General features: G+C 37.5%; 1 long non-coding RNA gene across 16 annotated transcripts in view; it reads right to left on the bottom strand.

Moving 5' to 3' along the window:
* LOC110360325 (uncharacterized) overlaps positions 1 to 20,194 on the bottom strand; it is a 206,807-nt gene that overhangs the window by 164,284 nt on the left and 22,329 nt on the right. For 14 of the 16 annotated variants that reach the window (XR_010472155.1, XR_010472153.1, XR_010472172.1 and 11 more), the window contains 2 exons: positions 10,993 to 11,242; positions 318 to 420 (listed from right to left, as the gene is read on the bottom strand). This is a non-coding gene — a long non-coding RNA (uncharacterized LOC110360325). Of the gene's footprint in view, positions 1 to 317; positions 421 to 6,497; positions 6,669 to 10,992; positions 11,243 to 20,194 lie in introns of all 16 variants that reach the window. The other 2 variants (XR_010472154.1, XR_010472175.1) reach the window with 2 other exon arrangements.

Below are 20,194 nucleotides of genomic sequence, written 5' to 3' on the forward strand. Positions count from 1 at the left end.
AAGAATTGTGGGAAGAATTATGCATTCCAGAGTTAATGACTATTTCTGTCTCTAATTATTTTGCTCAAGGAATCTTATGTTTTTAAATAGTATTTTTTCTTTCATGCACCTAAAATGCATTTCATCCTTTTGCAGGCTATGTACAGTACCACCAGCTGAGCAAAAGACAGTAAACCAGCAAAGTATTTCAACAAGAAAGAAACCTTTGTTCTAACTTTTGTTGCTATTGCAATTTGACTCATAGGTTTTCTTAAGAATCAGTGACAATGTCATAGCTTTGTCATGTGAGCTAAAAGCAAGACATATATCATCCTTACTTGGGCTGAAGACCCAGAGCAATGACAACAGTGGTTAAAAGGATCTGTGCTGGATGTGTCTTTGAATTCTCAAGCACTTCCATCTCTGAAGTTCTGTGGTAACCTGTAAAACAGACAATGAGAGGTATGGAGTGGAGCTAACAATTGATTTGTAAGCCATTACCTGGAAAAAAAAAAACAGACCAAACAGCATGGCTGAGGAGCAGCTGTAATTATTTAAAAAAAATGTAAATACAGTGATTTACCCCATTGAGCCATTCAGTCATTTATCTGTCTTACAACCTGCCCCCCCTCTAAAGAAGGAGCATCATTCTAATAACAGAGCAGATCAGGGTGAAGAAGAAAACTCTGGAATTCATAAATGTATGGCTGGGAAATGAAGGTCACCAAAATCTCCTTGAACTCTCGGGTAAACTCACTGTATTTGCTTCAATGTGGTGCAGTCAAAGGCATAAAACTACATTAGTACATTTATAAAGAGCATTATATGAAATATCCCTGCCTCTCACAGTCAACTTCCTCCTCCATCTTAAAATATCCAGAATTTTATTTTTGTTAAAACTTTAGCCTGGCATAAGGAGAGAGGGTTTAATGACTTCCCCTGACAAGAACTACATGTATTTTTTTTTTTCTTATGGAATACTGCCAAATATCCTTTAAAATAAAAAGCTTGAACTATTTTGCTAACAGAAGCCGCTTGTTCTGGTAACTGTAAAGGTCAGACAGAAAATAATTTTGGTGTTTCTTATCTTTTAAAATAATGTCACTTTTTATCATTACGGTAACATTTTTGGACAACAAAGAAAAGAGAAAACAGAAGATGTGATACCCCAGACCGCTAGGTACACTATTTCTTAAAAGGCATTAGGTTAAAAAAGCTGTTAGCCAATTATACCAAAGACTGGAAATGTCACAAAAGCCAATGAAATCTCCCTGGTAACATTCAAAAATAATATGCTTTGGATCATACTGTATGTTAAATGACAACTGTCAATTTAAAAAAGAAATCCTCCAAAATCTTTGATGTATGACAATTTAGAAGTTGAAATACACTGTTCTTACCATTTAATATCTTTGAGATAAAAAGCTTTTGACACGTTAACTAATGTGAAGGAATAAGTGCTCCTCTCATTTCCCTAACACAGTACTGGTCTGCACTGAGTAGCTTTTATGATAAATGTAATAAGAAACAAGGTGGTACATAACCTCTAAATTTACTTAAGAAGTATATGTATTTATGGCTATTACATTACATAACAATAGGGAAAGGTGAGATTTTTTTTTGTATTTTTTTTGCATTGTTCTTTGCTATGTGCAGTCTTCCAGTTAAAATGGGCATTTGAATAGGCACTGATTGTCAATATAATCTAATCCACTTTTCTGTCTAGGGCTCTAGTACCGTATGATTCAGAGGAAGCCACCAGTCTCTGAATTTGTGGCCACTCCAGGATAAAACATCTGTTGAAATGCATGTTAGGTGTGTGGGGTTTTTTTTTTTTTTTTCACTACATGGAAATCATTCACAATCTCTAACTTCAGGCCTCTGGCTTGGGTGGCTCCCAGGTAGCTGAGGAAAGCCCCACCGGGCAGTGCTGGGTGGTGATGCTGGGCTCTTCACTTCAGCTGGGCTCCCAGATTCATTTGCCACAGATGCCAGCTCCTACTCTATAAGTGTATCCATCTCAGCAGTTAAGGCAGTGCCTCAAATCTGTGTGCCTTAACTGGAGCCCAGCTGGACATCTCCCATTTTAAGGATGACCTGAGGTTTTATACTATCAGGTTTCTCTGTGTAAGGACTTCTCCTGCCAGTGAAGAAATGGACCTCAGCAATGACTTTTAGACAAATGCCTGTCCCTGGGTAAAGGGGGTGTTAGAGAATCTAAGCCATAGGTGATCAAATAATACAAGGTTGGTTCAGCAGGAGCATTTGAGGTCTGAATTTCAAGTTGTCTAAATTAACATCCTGTAAAAAAGGAAATTAGATATCTAAAAAAAATAGTAAGCTTCTAGGTATTTTTGCTGACCTTAATGAATTGTGAGCATCTATGCTAAGTATCTACGCCTAAGTGTAAGTGTCTGTGCCTAAGCAGTGTAGACTTCACCAGTTGTTGCCGTTGTACTCTGGGAAAGAGAGTAGTTCCTGAACCTCTTTTAATTAACAGTAGAGACACCGGCTAGGAACCCTGTTGTGTATTGCCTCAGATCACCTGTGGACTTTTTTCAGTTATTTTCCGAAGAGCAGACCACAAGTTAACTGCGCCAAGGCTGGGAAGCTTTAAGAACTCATTCAGTAAATCTTTATAATAATGTTATATCACTGACATTAAATAAAACAGCAGGGCACAGGATGGTGTCACAATTGTGAAGAAGACAATAAACATGATCTGCTGGGAAATCTTTCTGACCCCAAAAGCAAGGGCGGAAGACAGTACTTTGGTTGCACAACATATTTGAAGATGCAGATTTTGCTGTTGTGGAACACTGGGACATTGGGACCTCTTTCTGTTAGGCCAAGGAGCTGCACAGAGTGGGCTCCATCTCATGGGTGGGATAAGTTCCATATTTGGTTGAAGAGTAGATGGAACATCCAAAATGACAGTATTAATGCAATACTTTGTGTTGACAGATATAATAAAAACTTTAGCTATCTATATCCCAGTAGAACCTATAAAGCACAGAAAATTACTATAAGCAGCCAGTGAAACAAGAGGAAAATGTATGCTAAGCTGAACTATAAACAGGATGGCATTTTTAACTTTTATACAAACAAAATAATCTACATGCACGGCAGAAATTTCAGAAAGTTGAGATGGCAAAACTACTCATATAAAGTTGGAAGTGTAGACTTTTAAATAAATATTTCTGCTTTGAATCTGAAAGAGCAAAATGGTATACTTATACACGTGTTTATGAATTGTTGAATTTTTTGTGTTTGGCAAAGTGATATATTTGATTTCAGCTAAATCCAAATAGATTTTTTAAAAATTTTCAACATACCAAAAAAGAACCTTTTAATGTCCATTTCCATTTACTTTCACTGGAGCAATGTCTCCCTAGGGACTTAGAAAAGATGGAAGAAGAAGTCAAGAAGTCAGTCCAGAATTCCTTTATCTCAGTGCTTAAACCATTTCCTGTGAGACAAGAGAACAGGGTCACATTCTTATTCGCAGTGAAAAAGGGACATTTGAGCTTTCCTTTCCCACTTCATGGGTGACAGATGAATGTAAAAGCGTAAGAAAGTAAAACTCTTTTCTGGTTGTGGCATGACATTCAAATTCTGCCATACCTGTTGATCCAGTGCATTCCAGATTATTGAATACTTTAAGATCTATCAAAACTAATGTCTCTGGTTGAATTAACCATTCCAAGGTGAAAAAATGTTCAGCTTCACTTGCATTACACGAAGATAACAAAGAGGATTCCTCATTAGTAATCAAAGAGGATGTGGAACAACAAAAACTAGTGATTAACATTCTTAAATCAGCAGCACTTGGTAGCCAGCATTTAAGAATTCCTAGGAGCAGTTGGAGAAACGTTCAAGACATTGATAGAAATTTTGAACAAGTCCTGACAGAAAAAGAAAGCTATAGAAGGTAACCAGGCAATGTCACTTGTCAGACCCCTTCCCCTGCTGTTATTCTTCTGCAAAACATTGCAAAGGTGACATGGGATGTTTCTCCTCTAATTCCACAAGAACTTGTACAAGAGGATGGATTGCAAGGTTTGTTGTTGTTGTTGTTGTTGATTTTGCTGTTTTTTTGTTTGTTTTGGTTTTGTTTTTCTTAAAAGCCCATCAACTTAAGTTAAATTTCTCCTGGAAGCATTTATGGATAAGTCAGTGGTAAATAACAAAGAGAACACTGTGGAGATGGAAAAGATCACTCAGAAAACCATGTTATTAAAAACACGGTGCTTTAATACAGCCCAATATTAAGTTACCTTTCTAGAAACAACAATGAAAACCACAGAACTGCATAACTGGATGCAGTGACTTAAAAATATGGAAGATTCATACAAGACAAGCAACCAAATAGTAGCTCAAAATGAGATGATAGAGCAAAAAACCCAACAGAATTGCTGAATGGTCAGTGGGGAGCAACAGAGCTGATCTTTCTGTTACAACTTGAGGAGGAAAATGTTGGTGTATTGTATCAACTCTGCAGTCCACATTTTCAGAAAACCACAGTGGGGCTACTGGAGAGGGTAGAGAGGAAATGCAGAAATGTTTTAAAACGGGAGAAAATGCCTTCTGGTGAGAGATTTAAAGAGTTGGATCCTTCTGTTTATGAGGAAGAAGATTGAGAGGTGACTTGGTTATGGCATATATACCTTCTCAGGCAGAAAATAATGGATATGAAAGGACTCCATAATGTAGTGGAGAAAGGCATAATAAGAACCAAAGGCTGGAGCCCGAAGCCAGAGGAATTCAAATTGGAAATAAGGCACACATTTTTAATACTGATAGCTATTAGCTATCAGAACACATTATAGAGGGAAGTGGTGGATTTTCCATCTCCTGAGATCTTCAAATCAAGATTAGATGCCTCTCAGGAAGATATACTTTAGTTGCAGTGGAACTATTTGGCTCAAGGTAGGGATAACTGTGTGAAAGATAAGTGCCTGTGATCAAGAAGAAAGCAGATTAGATGATCTAAGAGCTCCTTTTTGCTTTTTACCCTGTGAAAATTTGAAAACCTGCAGTACGTAGCTGGGAGTTAATCTGAGTTCTCCACCCCGGATTTAGCCCAATCAGATTACTGGTGGATTGAAGTTAAATTCATACCCCATTCCTCACGCTTTTATATCCCTTTGCAGGGATTTACCCAGAGGGAAGTCAGAGTTATTGCTATTTGCTTTCCTTCAGGATTCTGCTAAGGCAATGCTCCATGTTGGAGAAATTAATGGAATAAATGCAAAGAATGAATGCAAAGATCTGCAAACGCTGTTTAGACTTTAATTTACACTTAATTCTAGAAAAGCTCAAAAGAGAGATCACTGTCTTTGGCACATACTTCTAGGATTGAGGCATGGCAAAATGCAGAAGGATTGTGTTCACTGTACTGCCTACTAATATCACTCATATGACTTTGTATTTGCAGTCTTCACTCCTAAGCCTCTGGTAACTACTGAAAAATCCTTGCTTCACATGTGAGTGAAGGTGACAAGGAGAACAGTTTTCTAACTTGTGGCATTTACAGATAGGTACAGGAATGTTGGAAATTTGTTATTGTGTTAAATGACAACCTTTGTGAAAGGATGCTGTGTAGTCCATGTGTGGAAACAACTTGGGAGTATCTTTTGCCTGATCTTGGCCTCCTACATCAGACAACTGGTATAATTTGGTTATGAGACTTGTATTTCAAAGACCACAGACTAGTGGTGATACTAACAAGAAAAGTAGGCAGTACTACAGAATGCCACATTTTGTGTACTATGGGATGCATTTATCTCAGATATTGGTTTAAAATTACTGCTTTGAAGCTTGATTTTGTGGTGATGAGGGGAATAGAAAAAGGATGCAGAGCACAATGTAGGTAGGGAAAAAATGAAACTAAAAATATTGTTTTAACAGGGAGAAAGGGGAAAAGAAGAAGTCATTGAATATTTGGAAACAAGATGAACATGTGAAATTATGGTGCAAAAGGACAAGTTTATGCACAACTGTTCTATGGACTCTTAAGGCATAAGTAATTTTGCTTAACTTGAGCTGTCAATGCCTGAAGTTGTCACCATAGATTCCCTCTACTGCCAATGGAAAGAAATAGGTGCTTCTAAAACATGATTCAGCTGACCTATTTTAGCCATCTACTTCAGGATGAGATGAATCATACCCTAAAAGAGCCTATTTCTCTCCATTGATTATGAAAAGAGTCCAGGGTGACAATCTCAGATGGAGATGTCTCAGTTATAGATTTTTGTATTTGGTCAGATGAATCCCACTATTAGCGCCTATAGATTCTGACACATCTTCACTTTTTTCCATAATTTCTTATTGAAAAAAACAGCTAGTATGGAGAAATAGAAGAGATACACATACATTTCTATCAGGTGCAATTTACTGTAGAATGACTGGAAAACTGACATTATATGTGTCAAATGTTGACATTTTGATGAAAAAAAAAATCAGCCCCCAAAATACTTTAGCTGAGAAAGAAAATATTTCTGTGTGGAAATACTGACATGTGGTCTCATGGGAGTGACAGGTCAGTGCTTCAAGCTTCCAACCTTCTCTACAGGGCAGAGTGTCTGCCTGGACTATGTATTCCACGATTCATCCTGGTTCCTTCCATTGATGAGCCTGGTGATACCTCTTGGGATCCCCATGGTGATGACAAATCACAAGAGATTAGCCTACCCAAACAATCAGAAGCAGGCAAAGAAGATTAGAAGCATGAAGTAGCTAAGTGACACCTTCTGCAAGGTGACAAAGTGGCATAGTTTTAAAAGAAATATATAGAGATTTGCTGAAATGATAGTAAGGTCCTTCCCCTTCCCCTTCCCCTTCCCCTTCCCCTTCCCCTTCCCCTTCCCCTTCCCCTTCCCCTTCCCCTTCCCCTTCCCCTTCCCCTTCCCCTTCCCCTTCCCCTTCCCCTTCCCCTTCCCCTCCCCTTTCCCCTTCCCCTTCCCCTTCCCCTTCCCCTTCCCCTTCCCCTTCCCCTTCCCCTTCCCCTTCCCCTTCCCCTTCCCCTTCCTTTCCCCTTCTCATTCTCCTTCCTTCCTTTCCCCTTCTCATTCCCCTTTTCATTCACATTTCCCTTCGCTCCACCCCCTTCTTTTCTGCTGCTTCCTTTTTCATTCTTTCATTTTTTCTCTTTCCCTCTTGTTGAGAAACTGTGGATGGTGCTAATAAACTTAATAATAATTTTATGAATGTGCAGTTAGCAAAAGATACTTCCCAGTATGGCACAGGAAATAAAAAATTAGACCTGCCTGACAGGTTATCTAATCAAACCTGAGTGTAAAAATATGCATAAGATAAGTTCAGAAATATCTTTGAAGATAAATCTTGTGCATAACATCTCTAGAGGTAACATCATGTTCAACTTATAGAGGCTGCATTACTCATGTGCATAAAATAGTAACCTCTGTGAATGGTCTACACAAAATCTGTTATTTAAGAAGGCAGAGATTCTTACTCCTAATTCCAGATGGAGGCAACCAAAAGGGAGAAAAATTAATTTCAGTGTTTCCTTGATGCAAAAATCTCAGTTTATAGAAGACGGAAGGCTGAACAGCCTTTGAGTTTCCTTCAGGGAGCTCTGCTGATGTTGCGTATTTGTCAATAAAACTAAGGTAGAGAAATAGACTACTCTGTTTTTTATTTGAAATGTAAACTCATCTGCTTACAAGAGTATATAATACAATGCAAGTAAAAAAAACAGACTTCAGTTTTATGCATATTATATACAACCAAAAGTTATAATGACACAGTCAAGAACTCAAAAAAACAGAACATTTGAAAATATTTTGTCTTTTAAATACGCATAATGCTTTGCATTTGATTATATATTCACAGATTATTTATTTTTACAGATGTCACCTGCTATATTCGCAAACCTTGATGCCCTCTGTCTGTAGTCTACAAGCTTCCACAGCCTTCTCAGTTCAATGTCTCCCCCAGGTAATCTCATAACCAAGCTCCATTTTCACTCATTGTACTGAAATCTTTTGTCAATCCATCATGAGATTCACTGTGCACAGCAACAGCCTTGTCTCAGAATTTTTAGTTAGGCATAGACCCCCAGACTGTCCTGATCTCTGTTCTACCCATGCAGATCCCCAACTGATCTATTTTTACTCCTTTTCTGCATTGGTTTTCCTGGCAATGCCCATTGCCTGGCTCCCTACCTCAAAGCGCAAGGGCTTCCTACCTACTTCCTAAATATCCACCCCAGTTTCCTTTCCTAGCCTGCTCCTCTTATGCATCTTATGATATATCTGCTCACTGACCTCTTTAATAAGGTCTAATGTACTTCACTTGGACATAAGTCTTCTTCTTTCTCACCAGAATTTAGTTTGCTGTCACCCAAACCAAGAAGCTCTTTGTAACTCTCAATACAATATTTTTCATCAGATCATAATTCCAGCTTTCTAATGCTTCTTATGACAATGAGGTCTCAGTGAGCTCTTCCTTGGCTTCCAGTTATCCTAGACACCTTTGTGCTCCTAGAGAGTTATCAGGTTACTAGGCAGAATTTTTAATTTCTCCTCCAAGTCCCAGTATTTTGCTCTCTCCACATTATAATAGAATATGGTGGCTCCCTTCTCCATGTCAGCAAGAAATCCTCAGTACAAAAAAAGGTAAGCAAGGTTCCCTGCCCTCCATGCTGCTCTCCGGAGAGGTTCGACAAACTCCCTGGAGGTTAGGATCTGGGGGGAAGCAGGCTAAACATGAGTCCACAACAGCCCTGGTAGTCTTGGAAGCTGATGGCATCTTGGGCTATGTTAGTGAGATGAAAGGTTGAATCAGATGATATTTCGATATCCTTTCCAACCGGGGCTGTTCTATGATTCCATATTAACTATATTAATGGTATGTTGAGAAAAGTGATTATTCTCCTTTACTTGGCCACACCAAGATACTGTGCTCAGTTTTGGGAAACCAATGCAAGAAAGATGTAAATAAGTATAATCCAGGGCCTAGAGCACATTCCCTATGAAGAATGTCTGTGGCAGCTGGGTTTGTGCAGCCTGAAGAGGTGACTGCAGGGGGACCTAATAACTGCTTTTCAACACTTATGAGCAGGCTCTTAAGATGGCAAAGCTAAGTCTATTACTGAGGCGAATGGCAAGAGTACAAGAGATAATGGACTTAACTGGAATGGGGAAGCTTCTGACTGGATATAAGGAAAAATATTTTTAACTGTGAAGAAAATCACACACTAGAGTAGGTTGTACAGAGAGGCTGTGGAATCCACCTTTCGAGGTTTTCAAGACCTGATGGGACAAAGTCCTGAGCAACCTGAATTTTGACCTTTTTCTGAACAGAAGGTTGGACTAGAGATGTCCTGAAGACCCTTTCAACCTACATGATTTCCCAAAAGTTCCTCACTTGTCTAAGTTAGAATGGGTTTGGGTTTATATCAATGCTATGCATCCTTTTAAAATGTCAAGCCTTTGCTCTCAGGTGCAAAAGACTTGGAGCACGTCAAAGGAAAGACTGCCAGAATTTTTTCAATGTGTACAAAACAAGATTATCTCCCTGGACTCACTGTTGGATACTACTGAGTGGTTTTGTCTGAAATATTTGAAGAGAGAAAAATGAGGTCTGAGGCAAAGTGAACATAAACAAAAAGTCTGATTCTCAGACTGTTGCTGGTCTGCCACTGGTGCTACCAAAGTTGCTGTTAATCCATCATGACTACGGTGAAAGTTCAGCTCCCCATCATGCCAACTAGACATCACATGTTGAAAACCAGGCGAGTTGCCAAACACTAGTTCATTTTTAGTGGGACTGCCATGGTTTGGCAAATCAAGAGGTAAACCAGAATATACTCTATTTTGTCATCTGTTCTTAATGCACTCTGTTGTTTTTTTAAGTGGTTTTGCATGGAATAATTAATTTATTGTATTAGCCAGTTGTAAAAATTATACCCAGTATCAGCTGTAATCTTATAATTGTCTTTCTCTCCTCCCTCCATGCCAGCACACCCAAAAAATTTTATTGCTGGCCTGCAATAAGGTTTTCCTCTGAGATTCTCTTAGTATTTCCAAACTTGTATCACTTAGCTAAGAGATGAGTGGTGACATTTAGCAAAGTCAGCAGAAAACAAAGACAATGCTACATCTGGAAGCAGAGGACAGCCACCACCAACAAAAAAGGAAACAGTGCTTTTGGTCATATTTTATAAAACAGAAAGTGGAAGATAAATGTTGACTAAGCTTGGAGGCTAGAGGTTTCTTGGAGAAAAATGCATAATAAAGTAAGGCTGTACAAAAAATTGAGCTTAACATGATGGGAAGTAACTCAAAAATGATATACATAAAAAAAAGCTAAGATATAATAACCTAAAGATGTAGTTTCCTAAATGAACTCTACCAGTAGTAAAGAGAAAAGGAAAACATAGAAAGATACCTGCTTGACTGTATCTGAACAGTTGTCAAAGACACATATACTGTTGATTAAACTCGTAAATTATATTAGAAGTGAACTTTATATGTAGAAGATCCTTTGGGAATTCAGAAACTGTCTCCAGACCTGACAGCTGATGTCAACATTTGTATTCCATATTTTCTGAAGAAACCAAGGAAAAGGCAACGAGCTTGAAAGGCCTCTGGAATTGGCGTAATTACAACAGAAAAACCCAGATAGTTCTACAGATTTACATGCACTAATTTTCAGGTCTGGAACAGGAGAAAGACTTTCTTATATTAGAAGAGGCATGTGAGAGACACTTGCAGAGTCCTGGAAAGAGGAGTGAAAAGCAGTAAAACTGCCTTCAGAAAAGCTGCCATATTTCTGCCAACTTGAGGTTGCCACATCGCCTCTGCCACAAGTATTCACATTCAGAACATAAAGACTTCATCAGAAAACTCTCTATGTCCCTTGTAATTTCAGCCCATTTATATAAGAAAGTGAGGTACGTGATGGCCTCCTGTTGAATTTCTGTTTGAAATATCTCAGCAGGGTTCTGCTTATTCACACCAATGTCTTACTCATGCATTTCTGACTCACCTCGCTTCAGATTAAAGGGTCGTTACAGGGTAGTAGCTTCCACAGTCCTTCCTCACTGGAGATTTCCAGGTGGGCATTGACATTGATTGGTTCTTGTAGCCCAAGAGTTTTGGGGACAGGTATTAATAAGTGGCAGCATACTTTGCCCCACGTAAATACTGTTCATGTAACCATCCGCTCCACCGCAGCCGCTAGCCAGACCACCATTTCCTGAGGCCCAGATAAAAATATTTCCTCCACCACAATGACCCTAGGGGAATAAAAAAAATAACAAAACAAAACTGAACTTTCCATACAGACCTTTTATTTTAAACAGCCAGTGTTATATTTCTGCCAAGCTTAGAAGGTGTTTTTGATTATGTAGCTTTCAACTACCATGGAATTAATATAGAAAAACTTGTGTTCTTCAGGGAGCCCTGTCATACATCTGCAAAATAAGGTTCTTTTTATGTACCTACACATTAACATTGACATCCACTCCCTCATTTAATTAACAACATTTGAATGTCATTTCCTTTCATGTAGTAATTGTATTTTTCATTCCTAAACTGATCTCTTGTTTTGGATGGAGATAAAATTGGAAAATGTCAAGATTTGCCCATAAAAAAAAAAGAGTAACAATAAGGGATTGCTTTTTTAACTTGTGGTTTTTGAAACCTAAATCTGGACTTTCCTAGGAAGTTCTGTAAAAAACCTGAAGTGGGAAATGAACCTCTAGATTTTAAACCAAGGGGAGAACTTCCTAACTTTTTTGATTATTTCTTTCAGCAAGTTCAAAGCTAACCTGCCAGGTCTGGGAACTTTCATGTCTTTAGGACCATGGTAGAAACTATAAATAGTTGTGGTTGTTAATATAGGTATGCACACTGGAGAATCTAGAGCATGTATTACATGTCTGCCAAGGAGTTAAATTGCAAAGAATAAGTTAAAACTGCATTTGTAATGCTTAAGTTTAACAGCCAGATAAAAGATATATGGTGGAGGAATGCAATCCACTGTTCACTAGCTACTTGAATTTCTTTAATAAAGCTGACATACTCATGAATATTAAAATGAGTCCTGGATTATGTGTCTTTACGTAAGGTATTCTTCTTGTATGTGGTAAATTGTGTCCGAGCAGTATATTTAAAAGGAGAAAAGAGAAGAAAGTGAGGTTAGATCACAGGGGAAAGGTCAACCTGTTGGGAGAGGTAATATTTTTTTTGTTCAGTACTTCATCCAAAGAACCAGGAGATGATGTGTAAATAGTTTTGTGGTGTTTGTTTTTTTCTTTTTCTTTTTCTTTTTCTTTTTCTTTTTCTTTTTCTTTTTCTTTTTCTTTTTCTTTTTCTTTTTCTTTTTCTTTTTCTTTTTCTTTTTCTTTTTCTTTTTCTTTTTCTTTTTCTTTTTCTTTCTCTTTCTCTTTCTCTTTCTCTTTCTCTTTCTCTTTCTCTTTTTCTTTTTTTCTTTTTCTTTTTCAATCAGAATATTAGTGTATGATAGGCAATCCATCTGTTTATGAAACATATGTGTACATATATGCTGTACAATTATTGTAAATTTAAATATTGTAATAGTGTTTTGTATTATTTTTTTACTTTAGTGAAAAATTTCATCAAGTTAGATACTTTAACGTAGTTCTAGGTGATAACTTTCTCTCTTTACAATAAGCTTTTTTTTCTAGTTATTTGTTTGATGATTAATACATCAATATAATTATCATAGTAAGATGGCAGATAAACTTTGCAACTGGAAGAAAAAAGAAATTTTTTTTAGATCTGGAGTGAGGTAGCTAGACACACCTGCAAAAATCCCTAATAAAAATATATATTTTATTCTGTTTTTTTTTTTTTCTATAGTTAGTGAAATTATTTAATTAATCAGCTTATTTTTGTGTGAGGTTTCACATATGTGCAAATTTGTAACGACAAATCATAAGATAAATTTGAGAATACCCTTTCCAAGAAATTTGGAGAAGTAGCAGGAAGAAGTCTTGTAACAGATATTTTAAACTAGTTTTATGCATCCAAATGAAGAAATAGAAGTTCTGAATAGCTGTCTGAGCAATATTAAAATGCATGTTATGCTGCAGGTTTATTTCCAGCTCAAATTCTGGCTAGTATATATTACCTTTTTCCCTCTTTCACCAGTCTCCAAATTAATTTGCCTTGAAAAGAAGACATTTTGCACTATTTCTTGAATAAAAGCATTTTTAATCAATTAGGTCAGAAGCAGCTTCTCTATTTTTGAAACAAAACCTGGAAAAAAAAAAAAGCATCTTACAGGTACTAGATTATCCCTTTAATAACTCCATTAATGCTAAATGAGTCCTGAAAATACAGTGTCTCGGTTTTGGAAAACATATTAATTGGGTGTATGTCAGAAATAAAATCCAGGAACTCACTTTTAATATTTCTTAAATCAAAAGCTTCTTGTTCTTAACAGCTAACCCATTTAGATATTCCTTCCCTCTCCCCCTTCCAAAAGCCAGATCCTTCAGCTGTCTGCTGCACTCCAGTGCTGTCTATATAGGTTACAAGCAGTGAAATACATTACAGCCATCTACATTTATACTTGTCCTAGTGTCAGTGTTACCTCCACAATCGCCTGGAAAAGATACACAATTTACCTTCATGCTCAGAGTCACGTTTACTACCAAACACCTCTGAAAACTGCAATTAAGTGCCAAGTTTTCTTTGGGGATCTGACCCAAGTACCTCTCAAAAGCAAAAGAAGATTCCAAATATGCAGGGTCTTTTTTTTCTGATTTCATATACTTCCATGTAAATCACAAATATACAACTGAAAATAATGATATAAATGCCAGCATCATAGATTTTTATTATAGATAATTCACAGCTGCTTTGCTTAGTAATGTGTGTTTCGGACATTGCTGAGTGATAATGATCTATTTACTGGTAAAGTAGACAGAACATAACACTAGGAGACAAATTTCTTAAGAGCCCAAACCTGCAAATAAGTTTGCTTAAATGTGCTCCTATGAATAGACCCACTGAAATCAATGAAACTACTCATGTGCATTAATCTAAGCATATGCAAAAGTACTTGAAGACAGGAGATTTAGCTCTTAATTATTTTAGGTCACTGAAGGAAATGGAGGCCACAGTTTCTCCCAGAACAGGTGACAAATCTGCTTAGAAAGGTAATGGGGAAGTGGCATAAGGAAACAGTGTATAAGCAGTTTCATCTAGGAATATGTGAGCACACTGATTCTGCCATAGAGGATCCAGCTGGGGAATGACTGATCTAGGTAATTATGTTGCAAAATCTTTAGAAGAGACATCCCCTGCAAATTTTAGAAAATACACATCAGGGACTCAAGGTAGCTGCTGGATGCATAATTCACTCAAAATAATTTGTTAGACAAACCTCACCTCCTTTTTCTATTTGCGAATTGTACAAGAGCAGTTTATGACTTTCTTATATTTATTCAGAATTATTCCCAGAATGAAGGTGTATCATTCATGAGCACTTCTCTGCAAGTGCTTGGTATTAAAAATTTGGCATTCAATATTGTTATGTTGGTTAGTCAGAGCAGAACACATAGCATGTTGTGTTTCTCTGAGTGGAAGTAACTCAGAGTCAGATTTTCTATTGTAAATCATCATATTTCAGAATTAAATAATCACTTTCTATTCCCATTTTGCAGTAATCACAAGACATATCACAAAAATTCTGGCTAGAGGCACATTTGTTCAAAATTAAAACCTCATAATTTTCATGGAATTATTTTCTCCTATTATGTCTCTATTTATGCCCTATAATGTCTCTACTATTCAGCTATAACGAGAAGGTTTATCAAAAGATATATCATAATTTAAAAAACCCTCAAACTAATAGGTATAATTTTGTCCAGGTGCATAATCCCCCAGCTGCGATATTGTGGAATGTCGCATGCCTTATTCATCAGTTCTAATCTGTTAGGAACAAAACTTCCAAAAAGTGACACCACTGAAAACTTATAGCTTTAGCTTTCTAAAGTCAGTCAGGGGAAATGTTAGAGAATGAAGAGACTCATTTATGTCTTGAGAGACTTTTACTTGTAAGCTCATAAAAATGAGGGAGATTCCTATCTTGGTCATGCTTCTGGAGAGCTACTTCCCACATCATGGACCAAAGCTTTTCGTGGTTCCCCTGCTGCTGAAAAATCCCATAATAAATATAAGATCGTAAAAACATAGTCTAAAAAAAAAAAAAAAAGAAAAAAAAAAAGAAAACATCTTGAAATAGTTCCTAAGTCTCCTATTTTTCTTCAGAAGGAAGAAAATGGCTAAGGAATTGCAAGTGAGATGTATAAAGAAATTATGCTGCTCTTAACACAAGCAATATTTAGTAATTTCTTAGCCCTGACTTGCAGTCAGTCATCCTAACCATCGGTTCAGAACTGAACTTTTTATTTTTCTTCAGTGTAGTTGAACTATATCAACAGAAATAATTTTTTCAGGGCGAGTAAATGTACCGCTACGAACAGTTTGATGAAAGACTGAATCTCTGTATTCCTGGAAAGTAAGTCTTCCTGTAACAAGCAGCTAACTTTTGAACACGTCAAAGCAAGCCTTTTAGAACAGCAGATAAGAGCACTTGAACGATTCTTACAAAGTGGTAACTGGCCCAAAAGAAAATGTCGTGTACGGTAATTTATTCTGGGAGTTACATTTTCCTCGGCCTTGAAAGAGCTTTACCATAACTCAGTACGTTGGGCTTTGCTCCTATTCTCTTTTGGGAGATTCAGATCTGAAATATGGACCAACTGTAAAAGCAAACATTTTATTCATACAGGCAACGTTTTTGGGATAGGCAGTGGTAAAATAATGGCCAGATCCATATTAGGAATGGTTTGCAAAATAATGTCAGTCTGAGTTGGGTTGTTAATTCACGGTTTTAATTTTAACTATGCTGTCAAATGGCATGCTGCAGAAGCTTTAATGTTTAAGTAACTACATTAATCTAAAAGTACTGTTATTGATAAAAAATCTTTTGCTTGTTGAAGTGGTGAATAACAGACCATCAGAAAGCCTTTATTGCTGGTATAAGCTACAGCTGTCCTAGAAGGGATAGCTACACTAACCTAGCGTCAGTATCTCAGCATGTGGCCTGTTCAAAGTCATTGTTTACGTGGACTTTCTACCATATGGAATTATCAACATTTAATTGCAAAAACCGTAGTGCTGCCTCATACCTCCAGAGTAAGAATACAGCAAGAGAGACTTTGTTTTCTCCTTTTGTCCTTTCAAAAAGAAAAAGGAAAATAAAAAGGAAAAGTTTCTTTTTCCTCTGAGTAATTTCCTCCTGTTAGAAATATACATCAAGTTATAAATATCAACATGCATATGTATATTAACTTATTAACATATTGTAAAGTCTCATATTTTGGGTAGTCTACCTCTTCACTTACAAATGCCCGAGACTGACCACGCAGACAATGCCATTTCACATCTGAGAGAAGAAATAACTCTTCCCCTGAGGTGTTCCCCATGATTGCCCTCCTGCCCAGACCTGCCTCTGTGCCCAGCAAACGCCTGAGCAGAAAACACGCTTCTTTAGCACATGCAACATCCTGTGGGCCTGAACACACAGGGCATTCTTAGGTGGTATTAATATGTAAGTAGGTGGTTAGGACCCTGCCAGGCATGTTTGGGCAGGCTGCCCAAGGCCGTGGTGTGGATTGCGCGCAGGCACAATGCGCTCTTGTCTGTTCCTGGGAATGCATTTTGAGCAAGTGAGGTAGACATACCTCTGGAAACCTGAGTAAGGCAAACTGTTCCGGTTCATGTTAGGAGGGAAAAGGAAACTTATAAACATTATAAATCTTCGTTAGCCCAGCAAGAGCAAAGAGCATGCTTTCATGCACAATAAAGAGTAACAGAAATAAAAGGTAAGTAAGAGCAAAAGGAATTTTTGAGCTCTCCTCTGGAGCAAGAATCCCATGAAAACTCCTGGAAAGATTCAGATCTATGTAGGTAAACGGAGGTACTTTAGGAGTCTTTCTTAGTGCATGAACAGAGTTCCTAACAAAACACAGTATTGCAAGAAAATATCAGCTTGCTGAACCTGAACATTTTCTCTAAATTCAACAAACATTGCTCAAAGATCTGATTTGAGAAATATTTCCTTGATCCATCCTGAGGCTCTGAAGTTTTCCACATTTTCTTCTAAAGAAAGAGAAGTCTTGAAAACTTGAGCTGCAGCTCCCCAAATATGGGTTTCAGTCAAATAATGCTGTAGATGGTCCAACACAAAACTGTCTCTCCAGGCTTTTATGCCACCAAGCCCAGAATTAGCTTGAGTTTGCAGAGCCCCAGGCTAGTCCTGCAAAAGCAGCATCACTAGGTTGGGATTCAGTAGTGGCTGCTTTCCCTCCCACCTGCCTCCCAGGTGGGTTGGGGATTGATGCATATCCAGTTCTGGAACATCACAACTCTGGATTTCTGAAACAAGGTTTTGAAATTCTAACTTGTGGGAAATTGCTGAATAGTTTATTTCATAATTAAGGTGGAAAGAAATACTACAACAAAATACTTTATGTCCATGCAAATAAGAAAATTCTAGTCTAGCCTCCTTGCTGTTTTCATAGATCATTGATTAACTATGCACAAGGAAACATTCCCTTTCCAAAGAGATAACATATATATGTATGGATTCATAATTTTTTAATCCCCCCACACACAGTAGCAATAGTTGAAATGTTACACAAAAAAATCTCCTAATGGGGCTTTGTGTTGTTGATGAGGGTATTCAATTGCTGGAAGAAGTCTATCCTAGTTATAATATAGCAAAACTACTCCAATGGTTGCAGGTACATTAGTGGCACTAGGACAAAGATTCAGATAAAGCAAAGCCACATACAAATAAGTATGGTGGTGGGAAGCATATGTGGCTGTATGGAAACCCAGAGCAGATGGTGAAGCAGCCTAAGAGTAGGATAATCCAAGCTACAGATATAATCAGTCAGATCAGAAAACTCCAGCAAAGGGAGTAGTAGTGATGAGGGACAATGTACTGAACAAGTGAAAAAGACAAGGCTGTCACAGAAAAGACAAACGCTACACTAGCTTGTGTTAATTGGAGCATTGTACGTAATGCAAGGAAGGCAGTTTTTCCACTCTGTTTGACTCGGCTGAGGCTTCAGAGACCTGTATTTAGTTTGGGTTACCACATTTTTCAAAAGATACAGATAAATTAGAGGGACTTAAAAGAAGGACATCAGAAATGATAAAAGGTGTTGAAAATAAGGCCCAGGAGAAAAGCTTAAGAGATGGGGATATGTTCAGTCTAGAGAAGAGAAGCTAAAAGGGAGACATAATAACTCTTGATAATTGCATAAAGGGGTGTTACCAAGAGGACAGGGACCAATTGTTCTCATTAGTCAATGGGGACAAAACAAGAAGTAATGGATTTTAGCTGCAACACAGATAACAGGGTTAAATATTAGGAAAAACTACAACTGCAAGAACAGTTAGATCATGGAGCAAACTGTCAAGGGGTTTTCCAGAGCAGGAATTTAAGGCCAAACTTAATGTTGGTCTATCAGCAATGGTTCAAGTTTTAATGAAGTCAATCCTGATGCAATAAATGAGGGAAGAAGAAAAAAGACTGGGCTGAATGACCTGCATGGGATAGGTTTGCTGGTAAACAGCTCTGTGATTGTCTGACACTGTACAGTACAATGAAAGTAGCAGCTGGCTGTGTCTGACAACTTTGTGCAACATGCTGCAGGTAAGGACAGGATTTGTCTTTAAGGCCCTTTCAAACCTTCACCCCTATACATTGCATTAACTAGTAAAAGCACAATTTATACCCTGAACCTACACTTTCTCTGTTTGGAATATGAGAATTGCTAAAGTAAATCTCTTTCATGAACACAGTGCCCCTAGCCCTACACTACCTGCTTGCTCAACATCATTTATGTAGCTTGGGCTGTTAAAACTCAAGATAAAAACACTGTGCATCAGCATCTGCAAAATGAACATTAAGACTAGTATCAAAATCCATGACACTGACAGCTTATATTAATGACAAACTTTTTCAATTACTTTAAGGAATTCCCAATGTATAAATGCAAATCAGATTAATATTTAAACCAAAATTCTGAAATGCCAATATGCAATTAAACAGAAAGGGGGGGAGGAGGATGTTTTTCTTTTCTAGTGCATTGAAATACCAAGTGTCCTCAAACCACTGCTTAATGACATAGACTGGAAATGAAGTAGCTGAACGAACCCCCTATATGGACATGTTCTGCCAACAACCATTCCAGTGCCAGCAATAAATTCTCAGACTAAACAGTTTAAATTTGGCATTCTCATTTGTGATGCTGTACTTATGCTACACTCACAAGATTGATTCTCTGAATTTGAAGTATTCTAGCAAATGAATTATTAGAAACATGAAATTTTGGATGACAACCATATGTCTACAGCAAATTAATATGATATTTGAACAAAATGCTATTCTTATAAAGAGAAATTTGTGGTGGTTTGAACAATAATAGCTACAGTCAGGGTTAGGTTTCCACTCTAATTCCTGCTTTCAGGAGACTAACTCCAATACTGACTGCAACCTGACAACCAGCTCAGATGAAACAAGATGCTTTTTTTAGTAGCTGAAAGAAATACTAAGTCTTCATGATTTTTTTTTTTTTCTAAATTTCACCTGATTCGTTAAAAAACAAACCAAACCAAACCCCCACTTACTCTTGTACAACTAAAATGGTTTTTAATTTCAATTGGAATTTGTCCAGAGGCTAGTTCAGAGTGGCTTAGGTATTCTGACAGTGAAAAAGGAAGAAGTATGAATGTTTAAAAATGGACTGCAATACAAAACAAACAGAAAAAGTACCACAAGCATTTTTGAATGGGGACTTAATATGCATTTGTAGAAGCTGGATTGACACAATGGACCCTAACAATTTCTTCAGGTTCCTTTCATACTGTATTATTCACTGTGCACTCAGGGTACCAAAGACAAAATTTTGGGGAAAAACCCTGTATTTTTGCAAACAGCTGCATATAGACAACAACACAGGCAATGTTATCATATGACCGTTCCAATAGAAAAGTGCTCTTGGTCAAAGTGTTTAGTATCTGGATGTAAGGTCATCCATAGGTTAGCGTGGGATGCAAGTCAGAGCAGTATTTGGTCCAGGGCTGTGAAACCTTTAGCTGACAGCTTCCATAACCAAAAATAATGTAGCCTTGCACTT

Source organism: Columba livia, chromosome 1, assembly GCF_036013475.1.
Source record: "Columba livia isolate bColLiv1 breed racing homer chromosome 1, bColLiv1.pat.W.v2, whole genome shotgun sequence".
NCBI classification, from domain to species: Eukaryota; Metazoa; Chordata; class Aves; order Columbiformes; family Columbidae; genus Columba; species Columba livia.